General features: G+C 36.2%; 2 protein-coding genes across 6 annotated transcripts in view; one reads left to right on the forward strand and one right to left on the reverse strand.

Annotated features, from left to right (window-relative positions):
* IMMP2L (inner mitochondrial membrane peptidase subunit 2) overlaps window positions 1-21109 on the reverse strand; it is a 496900-nt gene that overhangs the window by 235744 nt on the left and 240047 nt on the right. The window lies entirely within an intron of this gene.
* Window positions 11970-21109, forward strand: part of LRRN3 (leucine rich repeat neuronal 3) — a 36456-nt gene continuing 27316 nt past the window's right edge. The window contains exon 1 of one of the 2 annotated variants that reach the window (XM_013947796.2): window positions 11970-12144. The gene's annotated coding sequence lies outside the window, so the exon portion shown is untranslated. The remainder of the gene's footprint in view (window positions 12145-21109) is intronic. The other variant, XM_067314785.1, reaches the window with a different exon arrangement.

Raw genomic sequence — 21109 nt, forward strand, 5'->3', positions numbered from 1 at the left:
GCACTCACACCCAGGACTGGGACAGTCTCAGGAGGGGCTAGTGGAATTAATGGAATTACTAGAATCTCCTTTCCTGGTCAAAAGTTAGTGCTCCTGCCTGACATACAGAATGATCCACCATTTAGGTGACTCTTGAGGCTCATCTGTAAATGACAATATTGAGTCTCCTTTACGTTCAGTTCAATATTTTTCATTTGATATAACAGTAACCATGATAAAAATATGTGGCCTGAGAGTGCAGTTAGCAAAATGTAAGATTGAGTCAGCAGTCTGATTTCTCCCTGCTCAGCCCATGCATTTTAACTGGTTGAGTTTCCAATCTGAATGTTATTACTATTTCATTAAGGCCATAACCATATGTGTTCCAGTTCCTGTTTAGCATAACATTTGTATTAGCAATAATGAGAAAAATACTCTCTGCCATTATGAAGTTTGTTACCTTGATGAATATCTCTCTGTAGGAAAATCTGAAATGAGTTAATGTGCCTGCCTTTTAAAGATACTTCAGTAGATGGCTGATCATATAGGAAGCCTATCAATCAGCTAAAGAGACACTCAACATAAAATCCAACAAAGAAATACTGAGGTATTTAAAAAGTGGGTTTATTACAGCTATTTCTTACAGCTACCCCTAGAAAAAATATTTGTCAGCTGAATTCAGAGTGCTAAAATATCACACTAAAAAAGTTAGGCAGTTTGGGGGAATTTGGATTTTGCATGTAAGAAAGTCACTCCAAATAAGGCTTTTTGTGACTTCCTTGTTGCTGAACTTAGAAAGTCTCATTATCTGTCATAGTAACCAAAAAAACCCCAAATGGAGATACTGAAAACATTGAACAATAAAGTGAGGTTTCTATTTGGTGATCAATGTGGCAGTTGGGAACAAAACTTCAGGTAAAATCTAAGGCCTTTGGATGACAATTTGTTTTAGAAAATATTGTCAGGGGTATTACTGTTTCCAGAAATATCAAGAAAAGTGGAAATCCAAGGCTATCACATGGGCTATTTCTTTCCTTTTTTCTTCTGATATTTTTTCCAGCGCCATTCTATTATTAGCAAAGTAGAGATGGATAGAACACTATTTTACAATGGTAAATAAATGTGAATTACTAAACTTCTATTTGCTTTATTTACCCTTACTGGGGTAAATACTGAGATGAGCTGTTTTAAAACTGACAAACCTGTGTTTCAACAAGATGGAGGGTTAATAATTCCCACGATCCCAAATATACAAAATTAACAGAGACAGTTTAATAGAATTTAGAATGTAGAGTCTGGCACAAGACTTGCACCAAAATCTGCTAATTAGGGTTTATCTTTGATAAGGAACAGAAAACTAGAAAGACCTTCCTAAAATACTATGTCTAGCCCCTTCTTCTGTAGGCATCAACTCTTTTATAAATATACCAAACTCAACCTTTAAAGCTTTTCTGTTTAGTTGGTTTGATCTGGGTTGTTGTTTCATTTTGTTCCTGGTTTTGTTTCTCTACCCAAACTATTTCCACAGGAAACCTGTCCCAGGATGTGGTAACTCAAATATGAAAAAAAATCCTTTTCTAATTTCCAAATGTAAATTTAATCACAGTCACTTACATACTTTTCTGCTAGCTTTACCTCTCATTGTGTACCAGCAGGATGTATTTATCAGCTGCAATCTTATCTTCTCTCAGACTCTGCTATACTAAACACGGCACGGCTTTATAAACCCCTCTGTAATGTGGGCTCCCAGTCATTTGAATAGTATTTAATTTCATGTGTTGCAGTTTGAGTTCACCTTTTATTCAACACAAAACCACAACTGAATGTATTATTCTAGATGAGATGCACAAGGCTACTACTTTCTTCTTGCTACTGGATTAACTTTCCTGGTGCATCCTAGGATCGTATCTGCCCTTTTCACAGCTGCAGCACACTGTCAGTTCATAGTTATTCCTTGATTGACCAGTAATACAGAGATTCTTTTTCCTTCTCAGCTATTTCTAATTAATAAGCCCACAACTTGCAGCAGAATTGTATGTTATTGACTCCAAATGACCTTTCATCCTAGACTATTTTGAGTGTAATCTCTTTTCTATGATTAAAGTTCATACAGTGTTTCTGAATCTCTATGTCTCTATGTCCCTCTGAGCTGCTTCCCCACAGGAAACTCCCTCCTCCTCCTCCTCCTGCTCTTTGTCCTCTGCCTCCTCCTGGCAGTGGTGCCATCACAAAATGTACTTGGCACTGAACTACTATTTATATTGTATTATCTATCGTTTTATTTATTATTTTATTTACTCAAATGTTTAAATTATTAATAAATGTTGATTCCTCTTCCCCAGAAAGAAGGACTATGAATTCAATTATTAACTGTTAATTGTCTCTCAAGATCAAAGATGTTCATGGTCCTCACCAGGTAAACTGACACTGTTGTGACAAAATGTATGTTAGCTTTCTCTGAGGGTGCCTATCCCAGTTATTTCATAAAAAAATATTGATTTCATCTCTTCTGTAATAATACGGATGGGAGTTAGAGGCTGAATGCACTGTTTTGGAAAGGGTTAGACAATAAAAGAAATTGTCAGTATTACCAAACACTGAAGATCTTATTTCTTGCTGCAAGCATAAATTTAAGGATAATGAATAGCAATGCTTTTAGTGTACCTTGAGACTTGTTGTGAATCCTTGCAATAAGAGAAGAAAGTAAACACAATCAATATAGGATTCAAACAACAGAAATACTCTGGAACATTAAAAATTTATGCTTCTTTCAGAACTCTGTTCTGATATCTCAATGTAATTCAAAGATATTTCTTTTATTTCACCCGAAAGTATTCAACTAAGTCAGGCCAAGGACATTTCAGCTTTACCACAGCTGTCATTCTCTCTCTCATTAACCAGTTAGAGAGTTAAAGAGAAAAATCTATAAGGCACTGGCTGTTTATGAATTGCGCACACAGACACACACATAAATCAAAGCATACTGGTGTTAAAAGTAATCTCTTGTTCATATGCCTACAATGGCATATGAACTTGTAGAGGTCCTAACCGGAAGACTATTGTTCCTTGAGGAATTAGTGATGCACCTAACAGTTGACTTGAGTAGGCACAGGCCTATGTTGTGCCATGCTGCACAGTACTGCACATACCACTTGGCCCTCAGGCCTGCGCCATGCCGTATGCTACTGCACAAATCACTTGGCCATCAGGACTGTGCCGTGTGGCACAATCTTCCTTGACATGGGATGAACTTAGCCAGCTAATTGTAACAGAAGAGCCTGTAGGCGGCACTAACTTGGCATCAGCGATGACACCACCAGCATGTCCTTGTCTTTATCTTGAAGTGAAGCAACATGTTTTCTTATAAACATCCAGTTGAAGAAAATCCTATAAAAACACTAAAGACCTCAATACAAGTGACCATCACCATGGACAGGATCTGCACAGTTTGCCAGGACCTGACTAAAAGTCTGCCCAGTGCTCGGGGCTCCCAGCATCAGAAGAGATGTAAGATTTTTTAACTTGCTATCTCCTTTTCTAGAATGTTAATAAAATGGTTATCTTTCTTGAGAGTGTTTGTGAATTTCTTGATTAGATCCAAAAAGAACCTGCACCTCCTGGTGCAAAACCAAGCGATGCAATATAGCTATGGGGTCACAGGGTTTGTAGGCCCTTAAAAATGGCAATTTCTGTCTCTGTCTTCAGTTTTCTATCCTGTTTGACAGAAAAACTAACTGATATTATTCAGATAGTAACCTTGGAAATGCTGAATAAGAACTTTTATTAGCCACATACTTAATTTCCCTGTAGTTCCCTGGTAATCTGTTAGATTATTACATTTGTTACTAGAAGCTTCCATTTGTGAACAATTATGATCTCTAAGGGAATATTCTGGATTCAGTTCCAAGCAATTTAAATACTTATACTTTAAATACATATTCCCCCAAATCAGATTCATCTGGCCATACTAAATCAGCTTTTTGTTCCTGAGTATACCAGTTGAGCATACACAGTTTATAATAGAGGGACTTTGAATTCAATTTCTAATATAGGTGTTTGGTCCAGTTCTTGATCAAAACAAAACGTGACATTCACTTGGGGAAAATGGGAGCTCTGCTAACACCAATATAATGTAAATATGTTTATGGGCGTATTTGCAGTCATGTCTTAATCTTCAGCCAGGAGTTTTGCCAAAAGAGTTTTCTGGGCAAATGTTCAGTCAACTGTTGAATCTATAGCCATCCTAACCGCCTTGTTTTAGCCATTATTATTAGACAGGCACTTCATTCTACTCCTAACTAATACCATATTTCATTTCCAAAAATTAAATCAAAACTTATATTGATACTATCTAAATGGTAAACTGGATTTCTCAAATATCCTTACAATAGAGGAATGCAAAGTATTGGACAGAATGACATCTGTTTTCCCTATTTACTTATTAATACTTTCACTCTATTTTTGATAGGAACAAAGCAATTAAAATACATATATATAAACCCTTCAAATATAAACAAATGTATACACTTTCATAAGCATGTTATACAATACTTTTAGACTATTCCTTAAAGATGTGGTGTTTTGAAGCCTCTTGTCTTTTGTTTTCTTTGCTTCTTTCTCAGTGCTATAATGCAGTCCTCAGGGTTTGAGCACCAGACTTCAAATGAGAGATCTATTCAAAACATGCACAGACAAAATAAGTGGTTTCCTTAGTAATGGGAACTATGTGAAAGCCTCTGAAACAGCTCCTCCTCCAATAAGTCATTATGTACATGATCCTTTCTACTCTTCTCCACTTATTATCGGAAAGACAACTTTTGAAGTACATCAAAGAATAGCTAATGTGCACGGCAGTTTTTGACAGTCAAATTACAGAGGAGAGGGGAAAAATTACTGCATTTCTAATTAAATATATTACTTTTCTAATCAGTAAGGATGTTGTACATTCCAGTGACCTTTCAATTCATTTTCTAGATCTGTGAGTTGAAAAAAATGAGATTGTGTAAATAAACTACTAAGATCTTCTCTTCAGTATTCATTACACACCCATAGTTTAGTGTATTTGCTTTAAACTATCTTTAGCTAACCATATTCTCAACACACACTGCACACATCCTTGCTGCTCCTTGTCTCAGCCTAGATAACTTCATGACAATTATCCAGGGCCACAGCTTGAGAGTGCTATTGAGGAGATGGGAGGATTACTATGATGCTTCTTTTAGTCTCAGAGTAAAAGTAAGTAAATCCAAAATGATATTGTAGCTCCAATATTCAGCAAGTGGCTCTATTTGCCACAAATATTTTTGTCCATCCATTTATAATATTAAAACACAAAAAAATATAATAAAATGGTGTTTGTTTCGTTTCATCAGAAAAGATAAGAAATTTACGCCTTTCAGACACACGCTGAGGCTTGCCATGTATACTTAAAAAATAAATGTGACATTAACAGGGACATTTCATGGCTAAAACCTCAAAACTGGGGGGGAAGGAAGTTCCCTCTCCCTAATCATGTGCCATATACCACAACACACAGTGTTACTATAAAAATGATAAATCTGTTTTAGATAAGAAATCAGTTAATTCTCCATAGAAAGGAAAACAGAGATGAGCAAAGCAATGGAGAAAATCCTCTCTATAAGGACAGAGAATGCAATACTTACCACTATGCATAAGATTATATACATATATATATATAGTTTATATATATAACAGGTTACTGTCTGGGTGAAAATTCTGGTGGCTTGTCCTATATCTAGGCCCTACACTGAAATCATTATCAGTACCATTTCTTTTATCAACCTCAGACACAGACTAATTCAAAAAGCCATGACACTAAAATGCATTTCCCATGCTTACATTGGGTCTCATGAGCAACAGATATCCACAGCTTGCATTTCTGTTACATGAACTGTGGGTTCTCCATGGCCCATAACCACTCAGTGTAGGGTGGGCCCAACTCCTTCCACACAAAAAATTCTAAGTATGTATGTGAGCTGGTAATCAGACTTAGTTAGAAAGTAAATGTCATTGAAAATTCCTTCATTTCCCTTGGCAAACTAGAACAGTACCATTGACTCCTTTCATTTTTTTTTATTATGACTATCTTCTGGAACAGAAGAAGAATTATTCTAAGACAAGGTATGCATAAATCTCTGATTCAGTGAGGTTCAGACACCATCAGAACAGTGCTCCCAGCCATTTATTCTCATATTTTCTTGGGAATGTTTATTTGGCATCCTTCCCTGTCAGCATGAACAAAAAACTCTTCAGTCTCTACAGTACTGGCTAAGAATCAGGGAAGAAGAAAGTTTCAGGAAATTCCAGGCCTTGCTCTACCGGAGCTAATATAATTTCCGGGGGGCTTTTAAAAGGTTTTTTTATTTTATTTTAGATGGTGCTGTTATAAATATGGTAATTTTTCATGGGTACTCTGAAAGACTGAAACTGTCTCATTTGCATGTTTCATTATCAATTAACTCATCTTTGCCTGGAGAGAAGCAAAATTCTTTAGTGCCCAGTGGTTATAAAGTATACATTCATCAGTTTTGTATTAGTAATGAATCCAAGCCATCTTTGTCAGATTCTTATCAAATCAACACAGGAGTCTCAGACTTAACAATCCACCATCTAGAAGATCCCAATAAATTATAAAATTACATCCAATTATTATAGTTTACAAAAACTGAGATGCCAACACAAGTAAGACATAAACATACTGAGATAAAATCCATTTTAAAAAGGAAAACATACTTGTAAAAGAAATACATGAGCTTGAAAACCTCTTTACAGATACCATATTTTATCCATCTAATCCAGCTGCACATACGAATTCTCTAGCTGCTTTTCACTACTTCATCTTCATTAAGATTCCTACGCGGCACAGACAGGTTGTGGTTGCTATGTGTGACTCATTTCCAGCCTTCAGCGGATGCTGGGATGGGAGAGATTCTTGCCTATTAAAATAGACCCAGGGATGAAAATTAAAAGAACTCTGATATCACCCTGAGTTGTACGAGGAGACCTGATAGGCGCTAGTACAAAATATGTTAAGATTTTTCAGACCTCAGACCATTCCTGAGGAAGGCTCACTATAGTTTTGGCCTCTCCTGGGATCTTGTCCTTTCTGTTTCTTAGAACACAGTTGCTACATGAATAGGAGAATTTGCTGGAATATGCAAAATCCCCTTGATCACCAAGATAAGTGTCAGCTCATCACCACTGCTTTCATTCATCCACATTACACATGCTTGAGTTTGCCTGTACTATACAGCTGCTTTTACGACGCAGTTCCAGACTTTGCTAAGTCATATATACTTAGAACTAACATCTAGCTTTTAATGAAGTGGCTGGTGCTTTGCATGGATATGAACTTGTCCCTGTGTGAAATTCTCCTTAGGTTCATGGCCTAAACTTGTTTCCTTCTGCTTTATCTCTATCCCATCAACACTACTCAGGGATCTGATAAAAGAAAGCTGGTAGCAGGTTAAGTGATCTGAGCATAACACTTCCAAGCATGAAGTACAGCCATATTTAGAAACTTGAACTTATCATTGCTGGCAACAAGCATTTCATCTTCAAAAAATGAAGCCAATGAACTTCATTGGCTTTTGCTCATCATTAAAAAAATGGTTCAGTTTTAATGGGAGACACATTAATACAAATTTTCACTTGTCTATATGGAAGCATAGCCTTTAGGAAAATGCAAATAGTTAGGTGCCATTATATCAGACCATGCACATGACAGCGTCAGGTTGATGACATTGCATCAGCAGCACTGAAAATGCTGGTAGAATGAGGTTATGGGAAGTGGTGCCACTTATGTCTCTCTTCCAGGCAAATTAGGCATCACAACTGCTATAGTTAATAATAACTATAGCTATAATAACTGATATATAATAAATAATAACTATAATAACTATAGTTAATAACCTTGATGAAGTCGCAGGACAGATTTTCTTGACTCAGAGCAATTCTGAAACCTGCTTCAGAAAAGAATACCTCCTCACACCTCACATGGAAGATACACTAAGGGTATGCTTTGAAGAACTGGTGAGAATCAGTCTTAAACATCAGCTCCTTTCTTTTTCACTCTAAGGGCTACAAGAAGAAAGAGAGCAAAGAGCCGCCACTCAGCCCTCTTATTTGTAGTCATGGTATCTCAGAAACCATGAAGGAGGCATGTGTTTCAATAATGGATACAGCTATTCAAAAAGTGCCTGTTCTTTTATACTTGGGCAAAAACTGTGTAGATAATTACTTTAAAAGAATTTTTTAATTGCCAATTGCTAATATGAAGTACTTCACTTTAGAACTTAAATCACATACTTTTGGCTTTTTACTGTAACTGCATAGCATTTATTTCAGTTTTTAGCTATACTTGCTGGATTCCACAATGGAGCTCTGTTCTCAGTGCCTAAAAATACTAGAGGTGGTCACCCTGAACCACAATAAGCATACAGCGTATTAATGGTAAAGCCCAGAGATACTCATCCTTTTTATAACACAAAAACAGGAAAAAGTTTTGAAATCTCCTTCCAACTTTAGCAAAAATGCATGCACAAAACCCACTATATTTTAATAACTAAAGTTTTAATGCATCATTAATTATACATTACAAACTAGTAATTATTTAGTTTATTTTCATATGCACTCAGTAAACAGATAAAATGCATGCAAAATAAATATGTGAAGTTAGCATACATTACTTTCATCATATCTCTCTCAGTCTGAGGGATTCTTTTTCTATCCTGTAACCTAATAAGCTATATATATAATTCTGGTGAAACAGATTACGTTGCTATTTTAAAAACAGCAAACATCATAGTAAAATCAGCAGGAAAATAACTTAATGAACTTTAATCATCATAATTGTATTAGTTATAAAAGGTATTTTTCTCCCGCAGATAGTTTGAAAAAAAAATTATTCCTTAGTAAAAAAAATCAATTAAAAATTTAATTATTTCACTTTTTTATAAAATAGAACTTTTTGATGATATAATAATATTTTAACTAATATGTAAGTGTACATCTATCAAGGAGATATTTTAATTGCATATATATTCTATCATAACAACTCACTCTCTTTATGCAAGTATGCTTTAGCTGATTTAATTATTCAGCCCTTCAATTACATAGGCCATATCAATCAACCACAATGAAGACGTCACGTAGGAAAAATCACATCTGAATTTCACACGTCAAATCATTGAATCTGTTTTTGCATGATTCTCATGTTAACCAGAAAGCCAGATTTTAAATGAAGGACAGCGACTATGTGAGATTAGGGGCAAAATGCAGGAGAACATTCATGCAGAACAACGGTAGCTCCACCTTTTCCCTCATCCCCAAATCTTCTGCTTTTCCACCAGACCACTAGCACTACCTAGCTCACTCTGACAGAACACTTTCCTTTTTTTAAATTTTTGCCCAGAGTTTTTGAAATTCTCTTATCTTCTTTCTTCCACCCCACCTCATAACTGTAGCACAGGTTTACATCTCTTGTCATGTTATAGATGTGACTAATCACATGGCTGGGATCAGGCATAATTTCTATTTTCCTGTTGGGGCTAGCTTGGCAAGAACTCTTATTTTTCTGGCTTTTGGTTGTGCTTTCCTTACATCATGAGGAGCACTGTCCCATCAGAAACTGGATAGGTTGTGTAGCATTTGCTAGAGAATATCAGGAGGCAGGGAAGGCTTCGAGCATTAGGTTTACTATGGGAAATTTCTCATTGTTTTATATTCACAGCTTGTAGCAGTGAACAGTACTATCAAAGGCTGTAAGAATTATCTCACAGGGGCAAATGAAAGACAAGATTTCACTGATGAACCCTGAGCCTACAGAAAGAAGGTAACATGAAATCTTTCTGGCCTGAGGCACTCTCCGCAGCAGCGCCTATTCCCTGTCCCCAACTTAGGGCAAGAAGAACTGAGAGGCAGCCAAAGATGGGTCAACACCAAGTGTTTTTGTTATATTGCCTGTTACTCCTTTAACTCGCAATAGAAAAAATTATAATGGCTATAATAAGAGAACTGGAGAAAATGGAAGGGCCACACAGCATTCCTCCCACACCTGAGTATTTCATGAATTTGCAGCCTGCCACTTAAGAGCCATTATTTCATATATGAGATTGTCCTACTCAGCTATCTATGTGGTAAAAAAACTGAACTGCAGACATCTTTAAAGAATTTTAATCATTGCTCCCTGTACTTACTTTTAGTACAGTATTCAAAAATTTGAGGGAGAAGGAAAAGAAAGTGCTTTATTATTGCCCAACTAATGTAAGTACCAGGGAGTCAATCAGGATTGGTTTTGTAAAATTTACCCTAACCAATTATAACAAAGTGAAATTTATTGAAGAAGATGGCATCACTTTAATTCACTTTTCATAATAAGTGATTTTATAAAGTGTAAAAATATTTTCTTAGAGAATAAAAACAAAAATGCATTTCACAATCTCAGACTCAAAGTGAATCAAATGATATATATGGTGCTCATAAAATAATAACCATTTTATAATAGAATTTTGGTGCTATTGCCATTGCAAATGTACTTTAATTTACATTGTTTGCTAATCTTCAGAAATTTTTTGTACTATTATTAGACATGACTGTGAGCCTTTCTCCAGACAAAGCCTATGTGAAATGAGAACCACATTTCACTTTAGTCCACTAGAGGGTGGCCTGTGTCAATCAGGGTTGTAGTACTAAATTTACGCAAGATAACCAATATTTTGTTATTTTCGACCTGTTGATAACCAACCCTTTGTATTTCACTATTGTTCATTCCCCATTACAAACCAATCTGATTTATATAAAACAATATGTAAAATAAAAGGCTTCTCCTAACAACATCTCACTTATAGTTTTGTATCTCTAGGAGAAGTAATAACATTTTTCAGTGTACATTTCTGTGAAATGGAAAATATTTTTGTGAATTATTTTATAATTTTTGAAACCTCCACTGGAGCAAACTGTAATTTGCATGCCCTTTGTTCACAGATACAGAACAAACAGAAGAAAGATCTTTACCAATGAGTATTTCACAAAGAAGGGAGAGGAAGGAAAGGAGGAAAGAAAGAAGGGAAGACAATCTGCGCAGTCTATTGTTTACTCAATTAGATGGCCATAAAGCAGAGAGTTAGGTAGACAGAGATGGAAAGAAACAGGTTTTATTTAACCATTCCCTTCCTCAGCTTAATCATTCTGAATTTTTCAGAAAGGTGCATTATTGCCCTTACTTTCTGTTGATACGTGTATGTAATAAACTTTAATATTTTATAACATTGGGAAAAGGAGGAGTATGAAAAAACCTTTCCTCTCTTAAAATAAAAGAATGCAATAAAATGACACGGGGGGTGGGGGGGGCGAGGTTTTCCTGAATGGTTTGAACGTACGGTATCCTTTGAACTACAGCAGCCTTTGCAGAAGTTTAGTGATCTCTAATCAGTTGTTCTGAACATGGACAGCTTCCTCATACGCCTCATACATCCTTCCTTCTATACGGGCAAAAAGGAGTTTAAATCTCCGGAGCTGTTCTATAAAAACACAAAGCATGCCCTGCAACTCCCACGAATCGGAAGAGAAACCTGGAAGCGCGGAGAGGCTCGTTTCGCGTCTCCACAGCCGAAGCAGCAGTGTCACGTAACAGACCGCTCCGCACGGCCAACCAGGCTGGCGCAGCCGCGCGCGCGGCGCCGCAGCGGGCACGCCGAAGCCATGGCCCCTCTCCGGGGAGGGGAAGGGGCTCAGTTATTAATGACCGCCGAGCAGGCAGCACCATGTCAGTGTGGCAACCGGGCGGCTGAACGATGCACCGCTAACCACCATGGAAACAAGGAGAAATAAGAGCTAGCGAGCAGCTCGCTCGCTCTCTCCCGCTGGATTGCAAGCCTCAGGCAGCCAGGCAGCAACAGCGCTCTGGCAAGCGGAAGGGATCTCAGCTGGCAGCACAGTCTCTCGTGCTGTAGGATATCAGTAGACACGTCTTTATATTATATACCATTATACACACACACACGCACAAAACCACATGCACATACACACGTATGCATGTCTGCTCAGACTCTGGCATAAATACAAGTATGTGGTTACCTGAACTAAGGAATCAAAATTATAGAGATGCAAGAACTCCTCCAGCTTTGAAACTACTCTAATTATAGGGTAAGTTCCTCTTTATTTAAAATGCTATCCTGATTTTTGTCTTACCATGTAAACTCTTCCCCCATCTTCTTTTTGTAAAGTTATTTTATTATCATACTTCCTCATTTTACTTTCTAAATGGAAATGCAAATGCAGTTTGCTTTTTGTGTCAGAGATAATCTAAATATGCTTGCAAGAGTATCAGATTTGTGCATTTGTTAGCTTGAAAGAACATCAAAGGGTAAAATATTATAAAGGGAGAACGTTTGCCCTGATGTTTCAGATGCAAAATCAAATTACACAGTTGCTCTGGGTTTTGAAACCAATAAAACAAGATACAGGACAGCCTCTTCCTTTCTTCTCCCCAGTGCTAGGATTAAGGGAAATGCTGTTTATGTCAGGACCTAAAAACCACTGAGCAGTGAGGCTGAATGAGCATATCACAAACAGTTATTGAATTTCTGCCAGGCTACATCTTAAGCATTGTGGCAAATGACTTCCCTTAAAAACATCCCCTTTCCAGTCAGAAGGGACAGTGTGAATGTCTGATTACTAATGTAGCTGGAACGGCTGTGCTAGGTGAAAGGGTTCGCATTAAGCAGAAGAGTTCTAATCTTCTTTGGTAATTAACACGGTCGCAGCAGAGTGCCCCTAAAGTGTGTTTTCACATAAGCAGATTGATTGTGCAAATCCATCACTATATAACCTTTGCCTCTTTTGGTGCAGGAAGGCTCAAAACTATTTGTCTTTGCTTTCAATGTCTCTGTTTTCACATGTCTAGTTTGAGTTTTTGCCCAGCACTGCTGGTCAGAACGAGAAGAACCCAACATAAGGAGATTGAGGGGGCAGAAAATGCAGGGGGCTACGAAAGAGACAACTCTTTTCTATTTAACCAATTTAATCAACATAAAATTCCATGCCAGCACGACTGTTGCCTAATGTGTGTGTGTTTATACATGTGCACGTCATTCCTTTCATTCAGTATAAGGGTACTTTAGTAGCCCTTAAGATGAAAACATATTCAGTAAAGTCCATCAGCGTGGATCTGTGATTCATGCATCACTGAAAGCCAGAGGGAGATTTTACTTTACACCATGCAAAAGATGGGTTAGCTATCTAATGCATGCTTCAAAGTGAAAAGAAATACAACCTCAATCTTCCTGCACATTTCGGTTTGTTTTCCAGAATGTTATGCATATTAAAAACAGATCAGTATTTACGTTATTTCTCCAGTACCTCTCCTCAGTCCCCCCATTCATGCGCACCTTAGTGAACATCAGAGAGAATCTGCTTTTCTGTAGAAATGCAATCATCTGCTTGCAATTTAAGAGTTACTGTTTTCGGAGAAACAAACATTGTGAAACAAACCTCAACAGACAGCCAATGGCTGTAAGCCTGCCACCTTTCCATAAATGTCAGGAAATGGGGAGCTTAACAATATGTATGGTAAGAAGTCAATTAATTCAGGTGACCTTTGTAAATGGTGACAATAAAGCAGCTCTGACAATATGCCACAGCATTCGATTTTCCCTCTGGAAAATGAATGAACTTAAGAAGAGGTTTCCTTTTCAGAGTACAAAATGAAGGGTATTGAAGCATTAGGTCCTGCTATTGCAAGCTTGCTTTCTCTATTTTGGATGTATGAAATCTGTTTAAAGCAAGCTGGCTTATTTTCTTATGTAAACCATAATTTCTGGTTCGATTAATTAAATATTCTTCTTTCACCCACATTGCATGTGTATTTTAGTTGTTTAAACATGAATTTCAAGCTACTGGTTTGGATTTTTGCAGAATGTGGTATACAATAAGGAAAGAAAACCTGATACTGAGTTCTTCATACTGTATGCAAAAGACTACTCAGATGAAACTTTTTCTATTATATATCATGGTACACACTCAGCTTTTCTGAATCTTTAACTCATTTTATTATATAAAAATTAAGTAAATATGGGTAACTTTACACCAATTTACACCATTTTTTGCTACATGTACTCTAATACACTACTTTAAAATACTGCATAGATATTCCAGAGTTTCAGAAAAATGTCGTCATTCCAATCATACATGTACAGAGGAAGTATGATGTATATTTAGTTTCTGAGTACATAGCTCAGATAGTCTTACTCACCATACTAGTTAAAATCCGTAGTGACTGTATTTTGGTTAATACTCCCTAAAAGCTCCTGCAATAACGTTGTAGTGTCAGACAATGACTGGCTGCTGTTGTTATGGCAACCCCCGAAGTGCCGCCTTTCAGGGTGGCAGATTTGAGAATGACATCACAGTGTGCCTGTTTGGAGTACCCAGAAGTACGTATTTCTCGTTTGCACCCGAATTAGGCCAGATTAGCTATAAGATGTTTCTACCTGTAATGCACATCACAAATATCATGTACAATCTTTGTAAACAGATCTAGAATAAGTAGTTTATGAAAATATGGATGTCCTGCAAATCACTTGTGATTAGCGAGACACAGAGGACAAAATTAAGTGTTTCCAAGAGTGAGAGCAAACCATTTAACAGTTTTGCAGCAACTTTTTCTATGACTCTTACCCCTAAACTTTATATTAATACTGATTCTAGCAACAATCCAAAGCTTTACTGGTTGGTGAGAACTACTGTAACTTTAAATGGCTGGTGTTTAATAGCTGAAGTTTTATAGTGCCTAATGCAATAAAAGAAAATAAGCAGCTGAAAACAAAGAGCTTTTTTTAGGACAAGCTCTATCTTAATTCTGAAAGGAAAAGCGCCTAAGAAAAACAATTTTACATTTCTTGGACTATATGTTTCTGGTGAGTTACAGTGCATCAAAATTTTAGTTAATTCATATATCCTTCCTTCACTTTGTTCTATTAAAATCTGAAAGAAAAGAAATAAAACTCTTGAGAGATACATTGTCAGAAAGTGTCTTAGTAAACCCTTCCACTTTAAACTCCACAAACCCTACTTATTACTAACTAGCAAAATCTGACAATGAAAAGCTGATCTGACATATAATGCTCAAACAGCTATTTTCTCAACTAGAAGATTTGTCCAAAAAAATGGACAGCTTCCAAAACATAAATTTCTTCTTTTTTAACTGATTAAGTCTTTAAGCCCCTATATTACTTTAAAAAGAATAGTAATTCTCATTCTACCAATACAAAGAGAATTGTAATCCTTTACTTTATGGAAGGGAAAATGCCACTAGAATTTGAGAAGAAACAGTAGTGACAGATGCCATTAGAAAGGTCATTAAACGCATTAGTATTAACAGAAAATCAATACTGCTCATTACAACTGTAATGTAACTGTAAAAACGAATTACCATGCCCTTTACTTCTTTAACTCACCAGTCCACAAATTGTTAAATTCCTTTATTGTAAAACATCTTTTGTTCATTTCCATAATATTCTTGAGGCCAAAAACTTTTTAAACAAACAGTAGCAAGTTCAAATGTTACACACAAAAGTCTGTAAGTGGTGTGTCATCAGTGTCACCACCACTAATTCATATCCTCAGTCGACCTGAACTGATACCGTTTCATTAAAGCACATGGAGCTATACTGATCTGCATCAGATGAAGAGCTAATATGGATGTCAATAAGATTATCCCACTTTGGCTTCTTTGAGGATCAGCTGAGTGTGCCACCTGGTGAGAAAGAGCATTTTCATGTGGGTGAAATACAAACAACTTTCCCAGTTTTGCTTGATCCAAATACCCTCTCCTTACGTGATTTCATATTCTTTACACATGGAAGATGGTGCTATATAATAAATCATCCACAATTAAGTGGACAGTAAAGGAATAAAAGGAGATAGTCAACATGTGCACATTTTATTCTCTCAATATTTAAAGACATTTGATGTTCATACAGCCAGAGAAGGTATCATTTGGTAAAAAGGATTATATTTATCAGGCTCCTTTACTTTTATTTTATGATTTCTTGGGTTTAATTTACAAAATGCTTGGAAGAACAAGCTACAGATATGCTCTCACCCTTACCATTCCCAAATCTGCTTACTGGTTTGTTGCAAAGAATAAACAAATGCAAAGGCCTTTAAAATGAATGGAAACAGTTTAATTTCATAAAGAGAAACGTATACAATGTATCCTTGAAACAATTGTCCTTCATTTCAAAATATTTATTCTTCACCAAAGATTTGCCTCAATAAAATTCATTCCCTTTCAGCCAGCCTATTTGCTGTAACTGCTTGGCCCCAAGCAGTAACGCTATAATTCAAAGGAAATAAGAAATAAACTCTCCGTATTCCTATTATTTCTACTCCATTGCGATATTTATGGAATTCATTAAAATATCTGCCCCAAATTTAATGGTAGCTTATCTCTACTAACCTGTGAATTAGACCAGAAAAGAATTTTTCCCTCTTTTCTGTTCCCAACTACCACAACCTCTGTCAAATTGGGAAATGTTTTTTGACAACACTGGCACAAAAGAAATTTAGCAGCTCTCTTTCCTGCAGAAGCATCTGCATTTAGAGGTAAACACTGCAAAGCTGAGTAAAATGCTACAGGGAATTTTTTTCAAAATGTCTCCTGATTATTAGTTTTACCCCAAGAGTCTTTTACGAGAGGGTTCTTGTCATGTGAATAACAATCACTCTGCCAGGAAACACATTAAAGTCTCTAAAACGTTTGGTAAAAATAACTGTCTTAAGTTTAGCCATACCAAAAATTCCTTGGACATCCAGCTACCAGTATCAAAAACAACCAAAAAAGAGAGATTATTTATACGATTCTCTGCCAAGGACCCTGACAATTTCAGAAATTGCCTGTTGAATAAATTACAGAAAAATAATCCAGAAAAAGCATAACGTAATAGAACACACAACAAATGCAAAAACACACAAGGAAGAGCAAAGCTGTGCACTGGGACTTGTTTAAATCACCATGGACTAGCGATCATCCCATATAAGAGGAGGGGACTCTCCTAATAGTCTTTACGAAGGCAATGTGGTGGCAGTGCAGAGGTCAGCAAGTTACTGGGGCTCTTCTGCTACGGTTTTGAGAGATCGAAGAGAACTGCAGCTGCCAGTCAGATTGGTTAGCTTTGCCACTATGCTGCTAAAACAAAAAGTCAGCTTTATTCAAGATAGCACAAGAAATACATCCCGGAACTGGGAGACACTTAAGCAAGTTTAACTAATTCCCTGAATAAGGGTAAATGGAAATGTCTTACAGCGGTGCTGGAGAAAGCCCCTCACATGGGCCAGAAAAACCTCTTCCCTCTGCAAGAGCAGCTCCAAACGTGCCAAGCAACATGCAACTGCCGTTTTTCATGTGTCCCATATAGAAATCAGCCAGTGTTTTAAAAATTCCTCTTCCTTCCCCATGGCGACTGGGGAAAGAAACAGGTTAGGAAACAAACTGTTTCAGAACCAGTGTAATGGGTTTATAAAGTACAATATTTTCTCTTATCAAATTTTAAACAACCAAGACTTTCAGTATGAAAAATAAAATTGCTGTCAAGTGGCGTTTCAGTACCAGTGGAGCTTGAGGAACATTATCTGCACAACTCCCATTTAATACCAGTTTATAGCAAAACAGAGCCATTTAGGTTATCCTCTATGCAGAAGGCTGCAAGTTCATCCTAGATAGTTTCAGTGTATTACTGACACTTATTTTGCATATATATTTATCTTTACACAGAACACTCCATATTAGCTCTGAAAAAAGACCGCTGAGACTGTATAGTAGATATTTCAAGACACTCCTGGAATATGGCAATTTCACTGTTCACTTCATTTGAGTTTTCTAGGCCAGTTACTTACTGGTAAGCACAAATACAAGACTAAAACACTACAGCACTTGAGAGAGGTGAAATGATTAACGACCATCATACCAGTTTATAGAGGTATCCTTATGATGAGAGAGAAGACGAAATGAGGTAACTGCAAATATATAATGACCTATAAAGCTAGAAATGTTTGTCAAAATAGCAGTTTCACTCAGCACATATAATTCAGGCAACATATTCTTCCGAATGCTGCTTGGGTATAGATTACCTAGTCATCAATATTATGTCAGACATTACAGAAATACACATTTTCAGTTGTTTCATTTTTGTCATGCAATAAGAGACAAAAGGGATATTCAGTATATTATTCTAAGAATAGACTCTAAACTCCAAAAACATACCAGCAAAAGGACCCTGTCCTTCAAGAGCAGCAGCTAAGCTGCTGAACCTTGTATTTCTTTGGCAGAAATAAGAGCTAGTCAATCTGTAGAACTGCAGAGCAATAGTCCTACATTTTTCATTTCCATAGACCCCAAAATAGTTTGCCTCTTTGGACACACTCCATGCAAACACTATAGCCACTCTGATAGGAAGTAATCCCCTTAGGGATTAGTGCATAGACTAATTTTAATACAATGAGCTTTCCTCAATATTTTGCTCTGCTACCTTTAAAATACTGCATTTTCCCACCTTGTTAAAACTTGATTTCAAGAGTCCAGGGTTCAGACCAAGCCTCAATTTTTCCAGTATACTTGGAGCATTTCCTCACCACCTGCTCAGCAGTGGTTAGGAGAGCCAATGCCTTTGTGTCCATACTGATACAGATGCTTCCATCCCTATAATACATAATTAAAAACAAAATACCAGTTTCCACTCTGTAACAGGTAGACTTTTATTTTATAGCACACGTTCTGCTACATCTAACCACATAAAATAGAAAAAGGTGTAAAGTGTATATTAAAACAACTTTAAGATATAAGCCAAAGAAAATCTGATTAACAACTCACACAATATCTATAATTTTGCTTCATTAGGCACAGACACTAAAGCATAAATTGCCCTCTCTTGTACCTCTAAAGCTGGTGATACTGTATACTGCTCATGATTTCTGATGTGTTCAAATACCTCAATACAATCAGGCTGGATCAAAATGATTGTGGGAGCCTTAACTGAAATTGTTATCTTTTATTCCTTCTTGATTTTTTGCTAATTGTGTTTGTTTCTGCTTTCCCATTAACACTGTTTTTACAGAGTTCTGTGTAAAAGTAATTATAACAGAACTCTCTGCTAAAAACAAACAAAATGAAACTATTACCATTAAAATTTCCATACCAGATAGAACAATCCAGAAACCTTTCACAGATGGTCCTTAGAATTGCCATCCTTGGCTGTAATTTTACTTCCTTTTCTGATAAATGACGAAATTCCTATTGATGTCAACAGATGCAGAAGGGATTCTTAAAACCTTTTCTCTTTGCTTTTTGGTGTTTTCATCATTTTCTCTATCTAGGTATACAAAATTCATCATGTTGCTTCACTTCCAATCATGCAGCAAAAAAAGACAGAAAAATAACTCTTTGAGACCTTTCTTCCTGTTTAGAATAATCTTAATTATTATACACATTAAAGTACAAGCCTCTATCTAAAACATCCAGAGGGACATCCAAAACTTTCCAAAAAACAGGACTGCAGATGAAAGGGAATCCACCCAGACAGTTATAAAAAGCTTGAAATCACAGCCCATAACCAATGGAAAAGGTAGTTTTTCAAGTGCCATGCTCTGAGCGATCCTGGAAACAAACCTGTCTTTCAACTTCTGGTCAAATGGAGTTTGATTAAACAGAGTTATACTAAACATTTGGCCATGATTGTGCATTCATTTTTGCCAGTGTGAGGAAGCATTTGTATTTGGGAACCAGTATATCCTCAATCCAGATAAGGAGAAGTGAGCCTCTGCAATATTTAATTGAATTAATCTTACCTTGAAATACAACTCGTAGGAATTAAACTCATGTTTCAAAATAAAAACACATGGTTCTCACTGTAACCTTTTTTTCCTATTTTATATTCCACTTGCCTGTAGCTAAACTTTTTCAATGAAGCACAGTAGTGCTTACATTGTCGGCATATTACCTGAGAGTATGAAATAAGATTATGCATTTTTCAGTTTTTAAGAGTTACCATGATTATTTTATTTAGAAAGTAAAAAAAAGTCCTAACTTTTCTTTTTTTCATTTCTATGGCTCCTTGACAAATGTATGAAGAAAGTTAAAAGTTATGTCCAAGCAGCATGGACATCAAGGACATATTCATATTACTACCATCAGTAGCAGTAAGAGTTCAATTTAATTCACCCGAACACTCAAGAGGAGGGACATACGATAATATTGTTTTCATTTTAAAGACAGAAGTTATAGAACTTATTGCTATATGTCTTTCTATGATTGTTATAATTTCTAACTTTTATACACATTACAAATCTTATTCATCAGTTACATTTAGAAGCTGATCTAAAAAAGATTAAATTATTTATATCATGTGCCAGTTAAAAATATGTGATTTTACTGGGAAAATATTGATTAAAGTAGAATAGAATTTTTTTTCTTATAGTTATGTATTAAAATTTAAGGGTTTTAAATGTGGGAGTCAGTGAAAGGTTTTTCAGTTTATATTTAGGTACTTAGATAAAAGAAATAGCTCTAATAAAGTTTACATTTTAAAGTTGCTGACTGTCTAATGTTCCTACTACCTTCAGAAGCTTCTCAATACAATCCGGATCTGGGTGCCATTTGGGGGTATTTTAATATTAATTTAATAGCATAATAGCATTCTGTATGGAAAATATTGCCTTCAGTAGGTATCACTTAACAATAAACTGTAACCAGAATATAGATATAAAGCTATATGCAATTTCAAAGATTTAGCTGCTGAAACGTTAAACTCTCTATATACATTGTCCAAATTCTCAAGTGCATTTAGGGTTCTTGGTTAGACTCTCAACTGAAGTATAGAAGTATATAGATCTATCAAACTCAGTGGAGTTATGCCAACACAGGCCTTGGCTTTCTGTTCTAAACTAAAGCACCTTTTGCTCTTCTAAAGGTTGGAGAACTCATAAACTTTCTCTATGTCAGGTGTTATTCATCACTGCCCTGACAGTTTCTGAGGCTTATCCAAAGTTCACAGAAAACAAAATCTTTCCAATTACTTCAAGTGACTGTGCATTAAGTCTTTATAGTCTTTCCTTT

This window comes from Apteryx mantelli, chromosome 1 (genome assembly GCF_036417845.1).
Source record: "Apteryx mantelli isolate bAptMan1 chromosome 1, bAptMan1.hap1, whole genome shotgun sequence".
NCBI classification, from domain to species: domain Eukaryota; kingdom Metazoa; phylum Chordata; class Aves; order Apterygiformes; family Apterygidae; genus Apteryx; species Apteryx mantelli.